Source organism: Scyliorhinus torazame, chromosome 18 (assembly GCF_047496885.1).
Source record: "Scyliorhinus torazame isolate Kashiwa2021f chromosome 18, sScyTor2.1, whole genome shotgun sequence".
Classification (NCBI taxonomy): Eukaryota; Metazoa; Chordata; class Chondrichthyes; order Carcharhiniformes; family Scyliorhinidae; genus Scyliorhinus; species Scyliorhinus torazame.
Window position 1 is genome coordinate 93,503,272 of NC_092724.1, and position 19,542 is coordinate 93,522,813.

Consider the following 19,542-nt stretch of genomic DNA (forward strand, 5'->3'; position numbering starts at 1 on the left):
CTTGACACTCAGACAATATTTATTTGAGGGTTGCCCGCGGAAGTTGAACACAGCCCGTTATCTGGGCAGGGTTCATTACTCATCATAGCAAAATAAAATCAAAAATCCTGTCAAGAGATGTGTTAAAATCATCTGTCATTCCCACTCTGATCCCCCCCAATCTACTCTGTCAGAATCTGACTTTTCTTTTGTTCCCTTAAGTTTTTCCTTCTCTTCACTGTCAGTGCGTGATTGTCTGACATGTCGACTCCAGTCTTTGGGGATCGAGGGAAAAAGGTGGTGGTGAGGGTTGGGGCACTTCCCCCGAGGAGGAGGAGGAGGAGGGTGGGGGACTTTCAAACAGGCTTCATAAAAGCTGATGAATTTATTGCATGCTTGACTTTGTGCTCTGTCGAATATTCAAATTGCAAATTGAAAACAGAGGATTCTGAAAACATAGGATTCTGAAAAGGGAACAAAGATGCAGAATTCTAGAGGACAGACTGTAACTCTCTCAAGAACTAGGAGTCCTGAGGTGAACACTGCTGCAGGAACAGGTATGGTAATGAAGTAGTTGGGAAATGCGCAGTGTTTTTCTCTGAGGGGAAGACCAACCCATGATCATTAAATTATGTAGCCAAACCCATAAATATTTTAAGGGACACAGGTGCTATGCAAACTCTCTTACTGGAAAGTGATTTGGTTTTCCTTCTGGAGAGTTCAATGAAAGTTAAGGTGTTAGTGAATGCGATAAGTGGAGATTATATCCCAGTTCCCTTGTATAAAGTGCAATTGGGGTGATTTAGTGTCAGGTCCAATAGTTGTTGGGGTGGTTAAGAAGTTACCATTGTTGGAGTCGACCTACTTTTGGGGAATGATTTAACAGGAGTGAAGGTTGTAGCTTCACCCATGGTTACAGCGAGTCCGAGGGATGATAAGGAGGCAGAACAGTTACAGGAAGCAGATAAAAACACAGTCAAAGGAAACTAGCATGCAGGTACAGCAGGTAATAAAGAAAGTGAATGGAATGTTGGCATTCATAGCTAAAGGGAGAGAGTACAAACGTAAAGAAGTGTTGTTGCAACCATACAAGGCATTGGTGAGACCACATCTGGAGTATTGTGCTCAGTTTTGGTCCCCTTATTTAAGGAAAGATGTATTGTCATTGGAGGCAATTCAGAGGAGGTTCATGAGGTTGATTCCAGAGATGAGGGATTTGTCGTATGAAGAGAGATTGAACAGTTTTAGGCCTATACTCTCTAGAGTTTAGAAGAATGAGGGGAGATCAAATTGAGGCATACAAGATGATAAGAGGTATGGATAAAGTAGACATCAAACAGATGCTTCCTCTTGTGGAGCATTCTTGAACGAGAGGTAAGAGGTAGAAAATTTAAAACAGTGTTGAGGAGAAACTACTTCTCCCAAAGGGTTGTGGATCTGTGGAATTCACTAACTCAGTGCGGTGGATGCTGGGACAGTGAGTAAATTTAAGGATCAGATTTTATTGAACGGTGGAACGGGCTCGAGAGGCTACGTTGCCTACTCCTGCTCCTAATTCACGTGTTCTAAGATGGAACTACTCCAGCTGATTTCACCACCCAGCTCTTAGTCTGTAGCACTGTAGGTAACACAAGCACAAATATGGGGCTGGATTCTCCGGTCGCCAACACCGAATTAGCGTTCGGCAACCGGCCGGAGAATTTTGGCTTACGACAGAATCGGGGGTGGCGCCGCTTTCGCAATGCTTGTATCGATGACCTCAGGACGTTACCTGACTTCCGGAAGTTATACCATTAACAATAATTACAGTGAAGGTAGTAGTGGAATAGTTGACGCAGTTCCTCACACGATATGGCTTATACTTAGAAGTACAATCTGACCAGGGTTCTAAATTTGTGTCTGAAATTTTCCAGCATATAATTTGTAGTTTAGGTATCAAGCAACTGTCTATCACCCACAAACTCAAGGAGCTTTGGAGAGGTATCGTCAAACTCTCAGAACCATGATTAGGGCCTATGTCCATGAATATTGCCATGAATATCCAAGAGATTTGGACAAGGGATTAGATTCATCCTTTTGTTTCAGAAACTTCTCTTTCATCAATTTTTAAAAAAAAAAATGTAATTACTTTTTCTGAGTTCCAAAGCCAGGGTTCGGTGTGTGGGTCAGGGGCGAACCCCTAATCCAGCTCCTCGCCTGCTCCAAAAACCAATTCAAATTCAAATTGAATCCAATTCATGGTCCCCCCAAGAGGGACATACCAGATCTGAGCCAAAAGGCTACCACACTTGATCTTAGCCAAAAGGCTGAGAAGCGATATCTTTCATAAATTTTAATGGACCCTATATGTCATGGCCTCAGACCAATTCAAATGGCCTAAATGCAATAAACCCCAGTGGCAAATATTATTCTTTCTTGTACCGACCACAGTGCAAACTGAGGTCACCTGGCTCAGCATTGACCAGGCTTCAAACCAAATCTTCCTTCAGTGTATGTATGGTCCAGCTCCATACTGGGCCGCCAATTTGCTACCTGCGCCAACAATAAAACTCTCTTCAGTTTTCTTAATTCGGTACCTGTGCAAAATCTCCCCCGATGGGTAAACTCCATTCAAAATGTCGAGGGATCAGCTACCTCTTGGCATTGTTTTGTGTTTTGTTCGTTGACATTACATTGAGCAGGCTGTGGCCTGGTGGTTAACCTGCTGAAGTGTACCCAGTTTTGTTGAAGAAACAGTATTAACATTTCATTCATGCAGGGAGTCTTGCATTAAAGACGTGCACTCAAGCCTGTGAAAGACATGAATTCTATTACCAAAGCCTCATTCTTCAGAAGTCTCAGTGCGTTACTTTCATTCAATTATTTACCACCCTTGCCAGAAGGCTCCATTCCTGGGACAGTCAATTAAATAGAAACAGATGCTCCAGCACACAACAGGAATTGGCCTCCCAAACACCTCTTATTGACAGCATTTAACCATGAGGAATATGTCAGAGATTGGCATGAGATAGGTTGTATATCGTGACTCCCCATTCCAATTACAAAATGGACAACAACATTCCTCATGTAAAACACAAATAATTAATTTGTTTCCTTCTGAGGATTTAAAAAAATTTGCATTGGAAAGTATTTTGAGCTCAAACTGTATCTTTGCTATCCCTTCCAGAAATTGGGACATTAATCATGCATTTGACACAGAGCTTAGCCCCTTAATTTTATACAGACAAAAATGACCTTCACCTTCCCTTCACCCTACAAACTGCACCTCCACAAAGCAGCACTTACTTAAAACTATATACAGTAGCCATTTATGTTATTTTAAGTAATGGGGTAACTTATTTTCGTTCTGCTGGCCCCATTGTTGTTTCACATTCCAAGGGAGACGGGATTCTCCGTCCGGCAGCACCTATTTTCTGGTGCGGCGCATCCCCACCGGCAGCGGGATCCTCCATCCCGGCAACCAGCCAATGGGGTTTCCCACTGTGGGCACCCCTATGCCGTCGGGAAATCTGCCGACATGAGTGCGCTGCCGGCAAAGCGGGGGATCCCGCCGACGGAGAATCCAGCCGCTTGTTTTTTGTAATTTAGGATTGTGGAACTGCTGGGGACTGGAGGAGGTTGTTCAACCCCTCAGGCCTCCCATGCAATTCATTTACATCATAGCTGATCTCCACCTCACCTCTGATTACCGTCCCTCCATCCATGTCACTTTGTGTTGCTTGCTCCTTCTTGATCTCCATAAACTGTCTTGGAAACAATACATTTATCTCCCTCTCACTATTTGTCCATTTTAAAGGAATATTGCACAGAGGAGCTGGCACCAAGGGCTGAGTAGATTTATAGAAATTAAAGAGCAGAAGGAGGCCATTCGGCCTATCGAGTCTGCACCGGCTCTTGGAAAGAGCACCCTTCTGAAGGTCAACACCTCCACCCTATCCCCACAACCCAGCAACCCCACCCAACACTAAGGGCAATTTTGGACACTAAGGGCAATTTATCATGGCCAATCCATCTAACCTGCACATCTTTGGACTGTGGGAGGAAACCGGAGCACCCGGAGGAAACCCACGCACACACGGGGAGGATGTGCAGACTCCGCACAGACAGTGACCCAAGCTGGAATCGAACCTGGGACCCTGGAGCTGTGAAGCAATTGTGCTAACCAATTTGGTTTCCATATTCCTCTGTTTCCAATTCAACATTTGGCTACACTTGATGTAATTCTTCCTACAATCCCACCAGATGTTACATGCAAGCAAAGTAGAATGGGTCGGGTAAAGATGGGGGGGTGGGGGGGGGGGGGGGGGGGGTGGGGGGGGGGTGGCGGTAAGTGTAAGGGGGCCTTACAGCCTACAGTCAGTTCTTTTGCTGCTGGTATTGCCAGCATTACTTATCTGGAGATGGTGGTGTAGTGGTAATGTCATTGGGCTAGTAATCCAGAGGCCTGCACTATTGCTCTGGGAACTTGGGTTCAAATCCTACTGGTGGAAGTTAAATTCAACCAATAAATCTGGAATTAAAAACTAGCCGAGGAATGGTGACTGTGACAACTGATGTTGTTGTAAACATCCATCTGGTTCACTAACGCCCTCATGAGTGAGCCTATCTGACACTAATGTGGAAGAGAGCAAGCCTGTGATTGGAGGAACAGCATTAGAGGCTGCAGCGTGTGGGGTCCGGGAGCTAGAGTACTGGGGAGAAATACAGAGAGAGAGACTGCAGTATGCCGGGTGGGGGAGGGACAGTATCGCTCCGGGCTGGGACAGTGGGGAAGGAGAGACTCACTCCTGACTAGGTAGGGGAAGGAGAGACTTGCTGCACTGGAAGAGGCAGGATGTGATGATTCAAGGGGATGGTGGGGGTGCATGAGGATGAAAATGCTCGCAGTCCAGTAGAGAGTGATGAGGGTTGAGAGTGTGTGAGGGACGAGGCGTAAATATGGGTGAGATGTGAGAGTGTGTGTGCGTAAAGGATGAATGTGTGTGTCCGGGCTGAGGGCTGAGTGTGTGGATAAGGAATGTGTGTATATGTGTGTGTGTGGGGTGAGGGATGCGTATGTGTGTTTGTGAAAGAGAGGGGTCTCAGTGTGTGTATGCGTGTGTGAGAGAGAGAAGGGGGGCAGGGTGAGATGGAAGAGAAAGTTGAGTTTGGCTCACTCCCAGCCATGGTTCTTGTTCATGTGGTAAACCACTGTTGCACCTGTGTTAGGTGATATACGGTAGGACCTGTACTGCAGGTTCACTGGTAGTCCCTGCCTGCTGGCTCCGCCCAGGAGACGGGGTATAAATATGCGTGTCCTCCAGCCAGCAGCCATTTCGCCAGCTGCTGTGGGAGGCCACACATCTGATAGCAATAAAGCCTCAGTAGTATTCAACTATCGTCTTTGTCCAATTGATCGTGCCTCAGTTTATTGCTATCAGTTTCTAATGATGGACGTCCGTATCAAACCGGATCGCCTGCAGCTGGATCCGCACTCCAGCGACGCCAGAACGGACTTCCAGCACTGGCTAGCTAGCTTCGAAGCGTATATCAATGCGGCACCAACCCCTGTTCCGGAGGGTCAGAAGATTCAGATTTTATATTCCAGGATGAGCTCCAAAGTCTTTCCTTTAATCCAGGACTCGCCGAACTACGCCGAAGCCATGACTCTACTCAAGGACAACTAAGCACAGAAAACGAACACGCTCTTCGCCAGGCACGCACTCGCCACTCACTCTCAACTCCCTGGTGAGTCCATAGAAAACTTCTGGCGGGCCCTTTTCCCACTATTCCGGGACTGTGACTGTCAGGCCATTACGGCCACGGAACACTCAGACCTCCTTATGCAGGACGCTTTTGTGACTGGAATTGGGTCAGATCTCATACGTCAGCGGCTCCTAGAAGGGGCCACGCGCGACCTTGCAGAGACTAAAACGTGAGCGCTCTCCATGACGGTCGCCCTGCGCAACGTCCAGTCCTACACCCCCAGCCGCGCAGCACACCCCTCCTACGCTTCGTGGACCCCACAGACAGCTGCCCCAGCGGGCGCGCTGCCCACCCATTACGCCTGCGCTGCACGCCAGCCAGCAAACCCCGGGGGCCCCCAATGCTATTTTTGTGGCCAACAGAAGCACCCCCGCCAATGCTGCCCGGCCCGCGCTGCCCTTTGTAAAGCCTGCGGGAAGAAGGGCCACTTCACCGCGGTGTGCCAGGCCCGCTCAGTAGCCGCTATCGCCCCACCACCCTTGGTCACGGACAATGGGCGCCGCCATCCCCTCCCCCCAGAGCACGTGCGGCCAGTGGGCGCCACCATCTTCCCCTCTGCGCAACACGTGCGTTTCATGGGCGCCGCCATCTTGTTCCACCCCCGCAACGTGCGATCCATGGGTGCCGCCATTTTGTAACCCTCAAGATCTTCAGGCGCCACCATCTTGTCCACCCCTCAGCATATGGGCACCACCAGCGTTCCAGGACCCGGGCTCACCAGCCGCCCCATTACCCGATGACCAACCAAGACTTGCCTCCATGTCAATTGACCAGTCTCGTCCGCATAACCTGACCAACACATCCACCAGCGTGAAAGTCAACGGACATGTAACCTCCTGCCTGCTGGACTCCGGGAGCACCGAAAGCTTCATACACCCGGATACGGTAAGGCGCTGTTCCCTCACGATACACCCCACCAACCAAAAAATCTCCCTGGCCTCCGGATCCCATTGCGTAGCCATCTGGGCGTACTGTACGGTCACGCTCATGGTCCAGGGCGTAGAATTCAGTGGCTTCCGCCTCTACATCTTCCCTAACCTCTGTGCTGCACTAATCCTCAGCCTGGACTTCCAGTGCAACCTCCAGAGCCTAACTCTGAAATTCGGCAGGCCCTTACCACCCCTTACTGTGTGCGGCCTCGCGACCCTAAAGGTCGACCCACCTTCCCTCTTTGCCAATCTAACCCCAGATTGCAAACCCGTCGCCACCAGAAGCAGACGGTACAGCACCCAGGACAAGACCTTCATCAGGTCCGAAGTCCAGCGGCTGCTTAAGGAGGGTATTATCGAGGCCAGCAACAGCCCCTGGAGAGCTCGAGTGGTAGTAGTTAAAACTGGGGAGAAACACCGAATGATCGTGGACTACAGCCAGACCATCAACCGGTACACGCAGCTCGACGTGTACCCCCTCCCACGCATATCTGACATGGTTAACCAGATAGCACAGTACTGGGTCTTCTCAACGGTAGACCTGAAATCCGCCTACCACCAGCTCCCGATCCGTAAATCGGAACGGCCATACACCGCCTTCGAGGCAGACGGCCGCCTATACCACTTCCTTAGGGTCCCCTTCAGCGTCACAAACGGGGTCTCGGTCTTCCAAAGGGAGATGGGCCGAAAGGTCGACCGGTACGGGTTGCGGGCCACCTTTCCGTACCTAGATAACGTCACCATCTGCGGCCATGATCAGCAGGACCACGAGGCCAACCTTGCTAAATTTCTCCACACCGCTACTCTCCTAAACCTCACTTACATCAAGGCGAAGTGCGTGTTCAGCACAAACCTCTTCGCCATCCTCAGCTATGTGGTCCAGAACAGTGTTCTGGGGCCCAATCCCGACTGCATGCACCCCCTCATGGAGCTCCCCCTCCTCCACTGCCCCAAGGCCCTCAAACGCTGCCTGGGGTTCTTTTCGTACTATGCACAGTGGGTCCCAAACTATGCGGACAAGGCCCGCCCACTCATACAGTCCACCCAGTTTCCCCTGACGGCCCAGGCCCAACAGGCCTTCGCCCGGATTAGAGCTGATATTGCCAAGGCCACAATGCACGCTCTAGATGAGACACTGCCCTTCCAAGTAGAAAGTGACACATCAGACGTCGCCTTTGCCGCCACCCTCAATCAGGCAGGCAGGCCCATGGCATTCTTTTCCTGCACACTTCATGCCTCAGAAATTCGGCACTCATCCGTCGAAAAGGAGGCCCAAGCTATCGTTGAAGCTGTGCGGCATTGGAGGCATTACCTGGCCGGCAGGAGATTCACTCTCCTCACTGACAAACGGTCGGTAGCCTTCATGTTCAACAACACACAGCGGGGCAAGTTCAAAAATGATAAAATCTTGCGGTGGAGAATCGAGCTCTCCACCTATAATTACGAGATTATGTATCGCGCCGGCAAACTCAACGAACCTCCAGATGCCCTATCCCGAGGTACATGTGCCAGCGCACAGGTAGTTCGACTCCGGGCCCTGCACGACAGCCTTTGTCACCCAGGAGTCACACGGTTGTATCACTTCATTAAGGCACAAAATCTGCCCTACTCCGTCGAGGAAGTAAGGACGATCACCAGAGACTGCCAGGTCTGTGCGGAGTGCAAGCCGCACTTCTACCTGCCGGACCGCGCGCGCCTGGTGAAGGCCACTCGCCCCTTTGAACGCCTCAGCGTTGGTCACACATATTTCCTCAGTGTGATCGACGAATACTCCAGATTCCCCTTTGCCATCCCATGCCCCGACATGATGTCTGCCACCGTCATTAAAGCCCTCAACACAATCTTCACTTTGTTCGGCTTCCCCGCCTACATCCACAGTGACAGGGGATCCTCATTCATGAGTGATGAGCTGTGTCAGTTCCTGCTCAGCAGGGGTATCGCTTCCAGCAGATCGACGAGCTATAACTCCCGGGGAAACGGACAGGTAGAACGGGAGAATGGGACGGTATGGAGGGCCGTCCAGCTGGCCCTACGGTCCAGAAACCTCCCGGCCTCCCGCTGGCAGGAGGCCTCCCTGATGCACTCCACTCCATTCGCTCATTACTCTGCACTGCGACTAACAATACCCCCCATAAACGTCTTTTGCCTTCCCCGGGAGGTCCACACCTGGGGTGTTGCTCCCGACTTGGCTCACAGCTCCGGGAACCGTGCTTCTCTGTCAGCACGTCCGACTCCGCAAGGCGGACCCGTTGGTGGAGAGGGTGCACTTGCTCCACACAAACCCCCTGTACGCCTACGTGGCGTTCCCCGACGGCTGCCAGGAACTGTCTCCCTCACGGACCTGGCACCAGCAGGTTCCACCCCCACACCCTCTCCGCCCCCGGCGCCACCCTCCCCTCTCCCGTCGCACCCAACAGCACCCCCCCAGGACCATCCGTCCCCCCCCTGCCCACGCCCGACGATGAAGAGGATTTTGGCACGCTCCCGGAGTCACCTTCAACCAGATCAGCACCAACATCGCCGGCGCCACTGCGACGCTCCCAGAGGAACATAAAGGCCCCGGACCGGCTGAACCTCTCACCGGTCCACCGGACATCAAAGGACATTTGTTTGCTCAAATCTTGTAAATATTAACTCATTGTTGTAGAAAGTTATCCACCACCCCCGCCGGACTCAATTTTTAACAGGGGGTGAATGTGGTAAACTACTGTTACACCTGTATTTGGTGATGTACGGTAGGACCTGTACTACAGGTTCGCCGGTAGTCCCTGCCTGCTGGGTCCGCCCAGGAGGCGGGTATAAATATGCGTGTCCTCCAGCCAGCAGCCATTTCGCCAGCTGCTGTGGGAGTCCACACATCTGATAGCAATAAAGCCTCAGTTGGATTCAACTATTGTCTTTGTCCAATTGATCGTGCCTCAGTTCACCCCCACCCCCACACATCAACAGGCACCCTCGCCCTCACCTCTTCACATTCTCAGATTCATCTTTATTTATTACCCTTGGTGTTAATTGCAATTTATTTTTGTGACTCATTTTGCTCAGTGACTTGTTTCTTTGCTTATGTCAGCTTTTTAAAAAAAAAATCATGTTGACTGTTGAGTCAAACTTTATCTTTCTAAAATTTGCTTAACCCCCCCCCCCCCTCGCCCCATGCGAGAAATGTACCCCCTGCTACCCCCCAACAGTCCATCCCTCATGCAAAAAGGTTGGAACGGCCTGACTCAAACCAATGAAGAATATTTGGGACACTTTTTAAGGACTTTTTTTAGCAGATGGTCCCCAATATAAAGAAGGGGAAAGTTATTTCCAAAGCATACAGATCAAGGAATAAGGAAAGATATATTGCATGCTTCATTTTCTCAGCACATCCTAGAGCCAAATAAACATCCAGTTGAAGGGTAGTCACAGTTGAAATGAAATGAAATGAAAAGCAGTTAGCTTTGTTGGTTAAGGATGTGACAACTGCAAGGGTTCAAATCCCTGTACTGGCTGAGATAGTTGACGGGGCTTATCTATTTGTCTTACCTGATAGTGATATCCTGGTACAAGCCATGATTAGCAACTCTTGGTGAACTACAGAATAGAGTGAAAATGGAGAAACTGCCTGTAATGATGATTCACTGCAGCCACCCAGTTACACAGACATCTTGGACAAAAGCAAATTACTGCGGATGCTGGAATCTGAAACGAAAGAGAAAATGCTGGAAAATCTCAGCAGGTCTGGCAGCATCTGTAGGGAGAGAAAAGAGCTAACGTTTCGAGTCCGATGACTCTTTGTCAAAGCTAACAGACAGAGAATGTGGGGAATATTTATACTGTGGAGTGAGAATGAAAGATGAGTCATAGCGACAGAAACCCAGGGAAACGGGGTGCTAATAGCCACAGAAAGCAAGGGGAAAGAGTGCTAATGGCTGTCCCCAGAGAGAACAAAAGGTGTGAAAGGCCAAACAGCAGAGCAACTAACATCAGAGGGTGAACTGTGACAGATGTAGATGTGGGGGAGGGGAAGGGGGAAGCAAAGGGGAGAAGGGGTAAGGAAAGGTGGATAAGATTAGGAGGGGTTAAATATATATTAAGAAAGACAAGAAAAAGGAAACGGTAAGAGACAGTTGAAGTGAAATGGGATGAAAACAAATGGGTTGAGGTGGGGTAGAGTTAATAATCTGAAGTTGTTGAATTCGATTTTGAGACCGGAAGGCTATAGCGTGCCTAACCTGAAGATCAGATGTTGCTCCTCCAGTTTGCGTTGAGCTTCACTGGAACATTGCAGCAGGCCAAGGACAGACATGTGGGCATGGGAACAGGGTCTTGTGTTAAAATGGCAAGCAACAGGAAGGTCAGGGTCCTGAATGACACAGAGCGAAGGTGCTCAGCAAAGCAGATTGGGGGAATTAGCTCAAATGGTAGAGCGCTGGCTTAGCATATGAGAGGTAGTGGGATCAATGCCCACATTCTCCATTTTCATTGACTTGGAGACCTCAGGCTAGAACCGTTCAGTGCTAGTCTCCACAAATGGGGACCATGGCACTCGTGGGGTTCTCCCAGGGGACTGTAGGCCCCCAGGTGCTTGCCACTGGGCAGGGTGGCACCCTGGACCTGCTGGTGCTACCTGAGCAACCTGGCAGGGCCATCTGGGTGCCAGGTTGGCACTGCCAAGGTGCCAAGCTGGTGTTTCTCACGTGGCAGGGATCCAGCTGAGGGGATACCCTGCACAGGCAATGAGGGGCTGAGGACCCACTTATACGTGAGTTGGGGGTTGGTTTGGGGGTCACTTTGGGAGCTCGAGAGAACAGGAAGCCATTTTAAAATGGCGTTCTGGGGCAGCATGTGGTGCAGTGGTTAGCACTGGGACTACAGCGTTGAGGACCCAGGTTCGTATCCTGGCCCTACATCCTCCCCGTGTGTGCGTGGGTTTCCTCCGGGTGCTCCGGTTTCCTCCCACAGTCCAAAGATGTGCAGGTTAGGTGGATTGGCCATGATAAATTGCCTTTAGTGTCCAACATTGCCCTTAGTGTTGGGTGGAGGCGTTGACCTTGGGTAGGGTGCTCTTTCCAAGAGCCGGTGCAGACTCGATGGGCCGAATGGCCTCCTTCTGCACTGTAAATTCTATGATAATCTATGATGAAAGCGATCACCCAGTCTGCGTTGATCTGTCCGATATAGAGGAGACCACATTGGGAGCAGCGAATGCAATAGACGAGATTGGAAGAGATGCAAGTGAAATGCTGCTTAACCTGGAAAGAGTGTTTTGTGCCTGGGATGTTAAGCATGGAAGAGGTAAAGGGGCAGGTGTTACACCTTCTGCGATTGCATGGGAAGGTGCCATGGGTGATGGGAGAAGTACTGGGTATGGTGGAGGAGTGGATTAGATTATCTCTGAGGGAACGGTCTCTGCGGAATGCTGATAGAGGGAGTGAAGGGAAGATGTATTTGGTGGTGGCATCAAGCTGAAGTTGGCGAAAATGGCGGAGGATTATGCTTTGCATATGGAGGCTGGTGGGATGAAATGTGAGGACGAGGGGGATTCTATCCTTGTTCTGGGAGGGAGGGGAGGGGGTGAGGGTAGTGGCACAGGAGATAGACCGCACACTGTTGAGGGCCCTGTCAAAAACTGGAGGTGGGAAATCACGGTTGAGGAAAAGGAACAAATTTTCGAAGCACCATTTTGGAAAGTGGCATTATCGGAACAAATGCAATGGATGTTGAGAGAAAGGGATGGAGTCCTTACAGGGTGTAGGGTGCGAAGAACTGTAGTCCAGATAGCTGTGAGAGTCAGTGGGCTTGTAGTGGATATGAGTAGATAGTCTATTGCTGGAAATGGAGACAGAAAGATCAAGGATGGGAAGGGAAGTGTCTGAGATGGACCAGGTGAAAGTGAAACAGTACACAGTATGCCAGGTGCAATCCCACTGATGCCCTGCACAGTTGTAGCAAGATGCCCCAACATTTATACTTCATCCCCCTTGCAATCAAGACCAACCTTCCATTTGCCTTCCCAATTACTTGCTGTACCCATGTAGTAACTTTTTATGATTCATGGACTGGGGCACCCAGGTCCTTCTGTACCGCAGGATTCTGCAGTCTCTCTGCACTTTAATAACTTTCTGTTTTTCTATTCTTTCTGCCAAAGTGGACATCTTACATTTTTCCACATTAGATTCTATCTGCCAATTCTTGACCCAGTCCCTTAACCTATTTGTAGTCTTTTGTGCACACTTTTTGTCCTCCTCACAACTTGCTTTGCTGCCAATCTTTGCGTCATCTGAAACTTTGGCGCTAATAACACTCAATATCTTCATACAAGTCATTAATACAGATTGTAAATAGTAAGGTCACAGTACTAATTTGTGTAGTGCCCCACTAACTACTTTTTGCCAACCTGAAAAAGACCCTTTTATCCTGGCTCTTTGTTTCCTGTCATTTCCTGTCCGACCCTCCATCCATCCTCTGTCATCACCCCCAAAACCGTAAACTCATATCTTTTCTGATAATCTTTATATTGTATAGTGTTATTATCGCTGGACTAGTCATTTAGAGACCCAGCGTAATGCTTTGGGGAATTGGATTGGAATCCCACCATGGCAGATGGTGCAATTTGAATTCAATAAAAAATATGGAATTAAAAATCTACTAATGACCATGAAACCATTAGCGTAATGTCAATAAGACATGAAAGAAATACAAACTGTGTACATCAAACTTTATTCTTTTATTTTGCCATTTTTAAAATGGACCTTCTGCTGAACCAATAAGATTCTTGCTAGAGGTCAAATGACCACAGGACTGTCCCTTTGTCCTGGAAGCTACCAACAGGAGTTACAAAGCCAAAAGAATCCTCCTCTCATCATCGTGGAATCTCACATGCAAGTGTAAGGACCTTATAATAAAACCAGGGGACTCACAGATCAAAATTCATTATCACTGCGGTGTTAAGAGATCCATCTCACACCTGGGACTGCCCCAGTCCATTTCAAAAGGGGGCCACTGAGGGATGATGGACATCATTTGCATCTTGATAAGCTTATCTCTCTAGTGGAGTCAGGGAATCTGCCTAGACAATGGGCCCAAGAACCTCAATATTCTTTCAAAGCTAATGGCTGGGACATTATCAGTTTGAAACAAAAGCCAGGCCGAGATATTAGATAAACATCAGTTCTTAAATCATTATAGAGAACGAAGGCCACATGATTTCGAGTGACCATTTTGAAATCTTTATATTCGTTAAAGGACTGGGAAACCCTCAGCAGGAAATAAAGGTTCTGAATTGGCAGAAGGCTGATTTTTATAGGTTAAGACAGGATCTGGCTAAAGTGCACCTGTAGGAAAATCTTCAGAACATTGGGAGTCATACAAAATGGAAATAGAGAGAGTACAGGGCCAACATGTTCCCGTATAGGGAAAAGGTGGGACTAAAAGGTCCCGAGAACCCTGGATGCCAAGGAATATACAGGATTGGATGAGGAAAGAAGGGAGGCTTTTGGAAGATGCAGAGGACTCAAATCAATTGATGATCTAGAGGAGTAGATAAAGTGCAGGAGGTACTTAAAGAGAAATTCAGAGAGCAAAGAATGGGCATGAAAAAATGCTGGCGGGGAAAATAAAGGAAAATTCCAAGGTGTTTTATAATATTCCTAAGGGCAAGGGAAACCAGGGAAAGAGTCAGGTCCATTAGGGACCAAAGTGGCAATCTATATTTGGAGCCGAAGGACATAGGTGAGGCATTAAATAAGTATTTTGCATCTGTGTTGACTATGGAGAAGGACGATGTAGGTATAGAAAGCAGGGAGGGGGGCTGTGATATAATTGAACAGATTAGGTTTGAGAGGGAGGAGCTGTTAGCGGCTTTATCAGTATTAAAAGTGGATAAATCCCCAGGCCCAGATAAGATGTATCCCAGGCTGCTGTGGGAGGCAAGAGAGGAGTTTGCAGGGGCTCTGATGCAAATTTTCAAATCCTCGCTGGCCACAGGAGAGGTAGAAGAGGACTGCAGGACAGCCAATGTGGTACTATTATTCAAGAAGGGAAGTAGGGAAAAAACAGGTAATTACAGAAGATCAGATCATGGTGTGCCTGTCCGTAAATCTCTGAAGACAGCAGGACATGTTGATATGGTTGTTACAAAGGCATATGAGATTCTTGCCTTTATTAACTGAGGCACAGAATATAAGAGCAGGGAGGTTATGATGGAGCTGTGTAAAATGTCGCTAGGCCACAGTTGAGTACTATGTGCAGTTCTGTTCGCCATACTATAGGAAGGATGTGATTCCACTAGAGAGGATGCAGAGGAGATTCACCAGGATCAGAGCATTTCAGCCCTGAAGAGAGGCTGGTTAGGATTGTTTTCCCTGGAGCAGAGAAGGTTGAGGGGGACCTGACTGAGGTGTACAAAATTAGGAGAGACATAGATAGGGTAGATAGGAAGAATCCTTTCCCCTTAATAGAGGGATCAACAACCAGGGGCATGGATTTAAGGTGAGGGGCAGGGGGTTAAGAGGGGATTTGAGGAAAACCTTTTCACCAAGGGTGATGGGAATCTGGAACTCACTGCCTGAAAGGGTGGAAGAGCGGGAACCCTCAACATTTAAAAAGCATTTAAACGAACACTGAAAACACCACAGCATACAAGGCTGTGCACCAAATGCTGGAAAATGGGACTAGAATAGATCGGTGCTTGATGGCCTATCTTCAACTTTTAATTGGTTAACTCAGCACAGTACGCTTCCCGATTAGCTGCAGCTCAGCATTAACTTTCTTTCTACTGTGGCAGAATTTTGAGGGTTCAAGTCCATCTCTGAGACTTGAGCATGTATCTCAGGCTGATACACCCAGAGCAGTACAAAGGGAATGCTACACATTTGGAAGTGCCATCTTTCAGATCTGGCATTAAAAAAAGATTATTCTGCCCTCGTGATCCTATGGTACTACTTGAAGAATACAAGGAAACAAGAAACATGAGCAAGATAGGCCACGATGGGTCAAGGGCCTCATTCTGTGCTGTAAAACTCTATGACTTTCCCCAAAATTAGGCAGGGTGTCAGGATCTGACTGAAAACCGGCATGTATCTCTGCAGATGCACATCTGAATTTTCACTTCAGGCTTTCTGGCACTGCGTGCAGAGAGAATCTGGGTGTGTGGTTTGCGACACAACTCTGGTGGGGCAGGGCCTGGTAGAACCTGCAATTGTGACCCCACAGATATCTGGGCGCCTTTTCTAGAGGGAATCCTGATCTGCGATAAAAATAAACTCCCTCCTTCCCCCCCACAGATGCAGAGGACCCCTACCCCACAAGCAAGAAGGCAACCCCCCCCTTCCCCCCCGCCGCACAAGTATCGGGGCATTCCCCTCACATGCATCACCCCTCTCTCCATTGGGAAGGGCACCTCCATCATGTATAAGGAGATTGTTGCCCATGGGGCTCTTCAAAGGGCCTACCCCTGGCAGTGCCAACCAGCTTGACACTGCCAGGGGCTGTCCTAACATGCCAGGAAGCAGAGCCAGGCCATTGCCTGGACATGGCCCTCACCACCCCCGGTTAGACTTACCTGCACTCCTCCGGCATGGTCAACATTTTCGTTTTTGAAAACCAGCACTGTTTCATGCTGGTGTGATGTTACGCCGGCTCGGTGGGCGATGCGGAGAGAACATGTTAAAATATGCAAATCAAGCTCGTGTCATTCCTGCACATGGACCTGATCGCGTCACTGGAGGGGGCCTGGAAAATTTTGTACTGAGATCTCGCCGGCGCAAATCCCGTTTTGGGCGTCCCGTGAGATTTAGAGGCCATTGTGGGTTTTGCGCCCACGGCTGGCACAGTTACTGTATCACAGCCTATTACAAACAAACAAAGAATAAAGAAATGTACAGCACAGGAACAGGCCCTTTGGCCCTCCAAGCCCGCGCCGACCATACTGCCCGACTAAACTACAATCTTCTACACTTCCTGGGTCCGTATCCTTCTATTCCCATCCTATTCATATATTTGTCAAGCTGCCCCTTAAATGTCCCTATCGTCCCTGCTTCCACTACCTCCTCCGGTAGCGAGTTCCAGGTACCCACTACCCTCTGCGTAAAAAACTTGCCTCGTACATCTACTCTAAACCTTGCCCCTCTCACCTTAAACCTATGCCCCCTAGTAATTGACCCCTCTACCCTGGGGAAAAGCCTCTGACTATCCACTCTGTCTATGCCCCTCATAATTTTGTAGACCTCTATCAGGTCTCCCCTCAACCTCCTTCGTTCCAGTGAGAACAAACCGAGTTTATTCAATGTCTCCTCATAGCTTATGCCCTCCATACCAGGCAACATTCTGGTAAATCTCTTCTGCACCCTCTCTAAAGCCTCCACATCCTTCTGGTAGTGTGTTGACCAGAATTGAACACTATACTCCAAGTGTGGCCTAACTAAGGTTCTATACAGCTGCAACATGACTTGCCAATTCTTATACTCAATGCCCCGGCCAATGAAGGCAAGCATGCCGTATGCCTTCTTGACTACCTTCTCCACCTGTGTTGCCCCTTTCAATGACCTGTGGACCTGTACTCCTAGATCTCTTTGACTTTCAATACTCTTGAGGGTTCTACCATTCACTGTATATTCCCTACCTGCATTAGACCTTCCAAAATGCATTACCTCACATTTGTCCGGATTAAACTCCATCTGCCATCTCTCCGCCCAAGTCTCCAGACAATCTAAATCCTTCTGTATCCTCAGACAGTCCTCATCGCTATCCGCAATTCCACCAACCTTTGTGTCGTCTGCAAACTTACTAATCAGACCAGTTACATTTTCCTCCAAATCATTTATATATACTACAAAGAGCAAAGGTCCCAGCACTGATCCCTGTGGAACACCACTGGTCACAGCCCTCCAATTAGAAAAGCATCCCTCCATTGCTACCCTCTGCCTTCTATGGCCTAGCCAGTTCTGTATCCACCTTGCCAGTTCACCCCTGATCCCGTGTGACTTCACCTTTTGTACTAGTCTACCATGAGGGACCTTGTCAAAGGCCTTACTGAAGTCCATATAGACAACATCTACTGCCCTACCTGCATCAATCATCTTAGTGACCTCCTCGAAAAACTCTATCAAGTTAGTGAGACACGACCTCCCCTTCACAAAACCGTGCTGCCTCTCACTAATACGTCCATTTGCTTCCAAATGGGAGTAGATCCTGTCTCTAAGAATTCTCTCCAGTAATTTCCCTACCACTGAAGTAAGGCTCACCGGCCTGTAGTTCCCAGGATTATCCTTGATACCCTTCTTAAACAGAGGAACAACATTGGCTATTCTCCAGTCCTCCGGGACATCCCCTGAAGACAGCGAGGATCCAAAGATTTCTGTCAAGGTCTCAGCAATTTCCTCTCCAGCCTCCTTCAGTATTCTGGGGTAGATCCCATCAGGCCCTGGGGACTTATCTACCTTAATATTTTTTAAGACACCCAACACCTCGTTTTTTTGGATCACAATGTGACCCAGGCTATCTACACCCCCTTCTCCAGATTCAACATCTACCAATTCCTTCTCTTTGGTGAATACTGATGCAAAGTATTCATTTAGTACCTCACCCATTTCCTCTGGCTCCACACATAGATTCCCTTGCCTATCCTTCAGTGGGCCAACCCTTTCCCTGGCTACCCTCTTGCTTTTTATGTACGTGTAAAAAGCCTTGGGATTTTCCTTAACCCTATTTGCCAATGACTTTTCGTGACCCCTTCTAGCCCTCCTGACTCCTTGCTTAAGTTCCTTCCTACTTTCCTTATATGCCACACAGGCTTCGTCTGTTCCCAGCCTTTTAGCCCTGACAAATGCCTCCTTTTTCTTTTTGACGAGGCCTACAATATCACTTGTCATCCAAGGTTCCCGAAAATTGCCGTATTTATCTTTCTTCCTCACAGGAACATGCCGGTCCTGTATTCCTTTCAACTGACACTTGAAAGCCTCCCACATGTCAGATGTTGATTTGCCCTCAAACATCCGCCCCCAATCTATGTTCTTCAGTTCCCGCCTAATATTGTTATAATTAGCCTTCCCCCAATTTAGCACATTCATCCTAGGACCACTCTTATCCTTGTCCACCAGTACTTTAAAACTTACTGAATTGTGGTCACTGTTACCGAAATGCTCCCCTACTGAAACATCTACCACCTGGCCGGGCTCATTCCCCAATACCAGGTCCAGTACCGCCCCTTCCCTAGTTGGACTGTTTACATATTGTTTTAAGAAGCCCTCCTGGATGCTCCTTACAAACTCTGCCCTGTCTAAGCCCCTGGCACTAAGTGAGTCCCAGTCAATATTGGGGAAGTTGAAGTCTCCCATCACCACAACCCTGTTGTTTTTACTCTTTTCCAAAATCTGTCTACCTATCTGCTCCTCTATCTCCCGCTGGCTGTTGGGAGGCCTGTAGTATACCCCCAACATTGTGACTGCACCCTTCTTATTCCTGATCTCTACCCATATAGCCTCACTGCCCTCTGAGGTGTCCTCTCGCAGTATAGCTGTGATATTCTCCCGAACAAGTAGCGCAACTCCGCCTCCCCTTTTACATCCCCCTCTATCCCGCCTGAAACATCTAAATCCTGGAACGTTTAGCTGCCAATCCTGCCCTTCCCTCAACCAGGTCTCTGTAATGGCAACAACATCATAGTTCCTAGTAGTAATCCAAGCTCTAAGTTCATCTGCCTTACCCGTAATGCTCCTTGCATTAAAACATATGCACTTCAGGCCACCAGACCCGCTGTGTTCAGCAACTTCTCCCCGTCTGCTCTGCCTCAGAGCCACACTGTCCCTATTCCCTAGTTCTCCCTCAATGCTCTCACCTTCTGACCTATTGCTCCCGTGCCCACCCCCCTGCCATACTAGTTTAAACCCTCCCGTGTGACACTAGC

The 19,542-nt window shown here is 48.7% G+C and overlaps 1 long non-coding RNA gene and 1 other non-coding gene across 2 annotated transcripts in view; one reads left to right on the plus strand and one right to left on the minus strand.

Annotated features, from left to right (window-relative positions):
* Positions 1-357: 357 nt before the first annotated feature.
* Positions 358-19,542, plus strand: part of LOC140394829 (uncharacterized) — a 73,917-nt gene continuing 54,732 nt past the window's right edge. The window contains exon 1 of the long non-coding RNA XR_011936021.1: positions 358-536. This is a non-coding gene — a long non-coding RNA (uncharacterized lncRNA). The remainder of the gene's footprint in view (positions 537-19,542) is intronic.
* On the minus strand, positions 2,112-2,297 carry LOC140395798 (U2 spliceosomal RNA). The gene has a single exon (XR_011936312.1). It is a non-coding gene; the product is annotated as a U2 spliceosomal RNA (small nuclear RNA).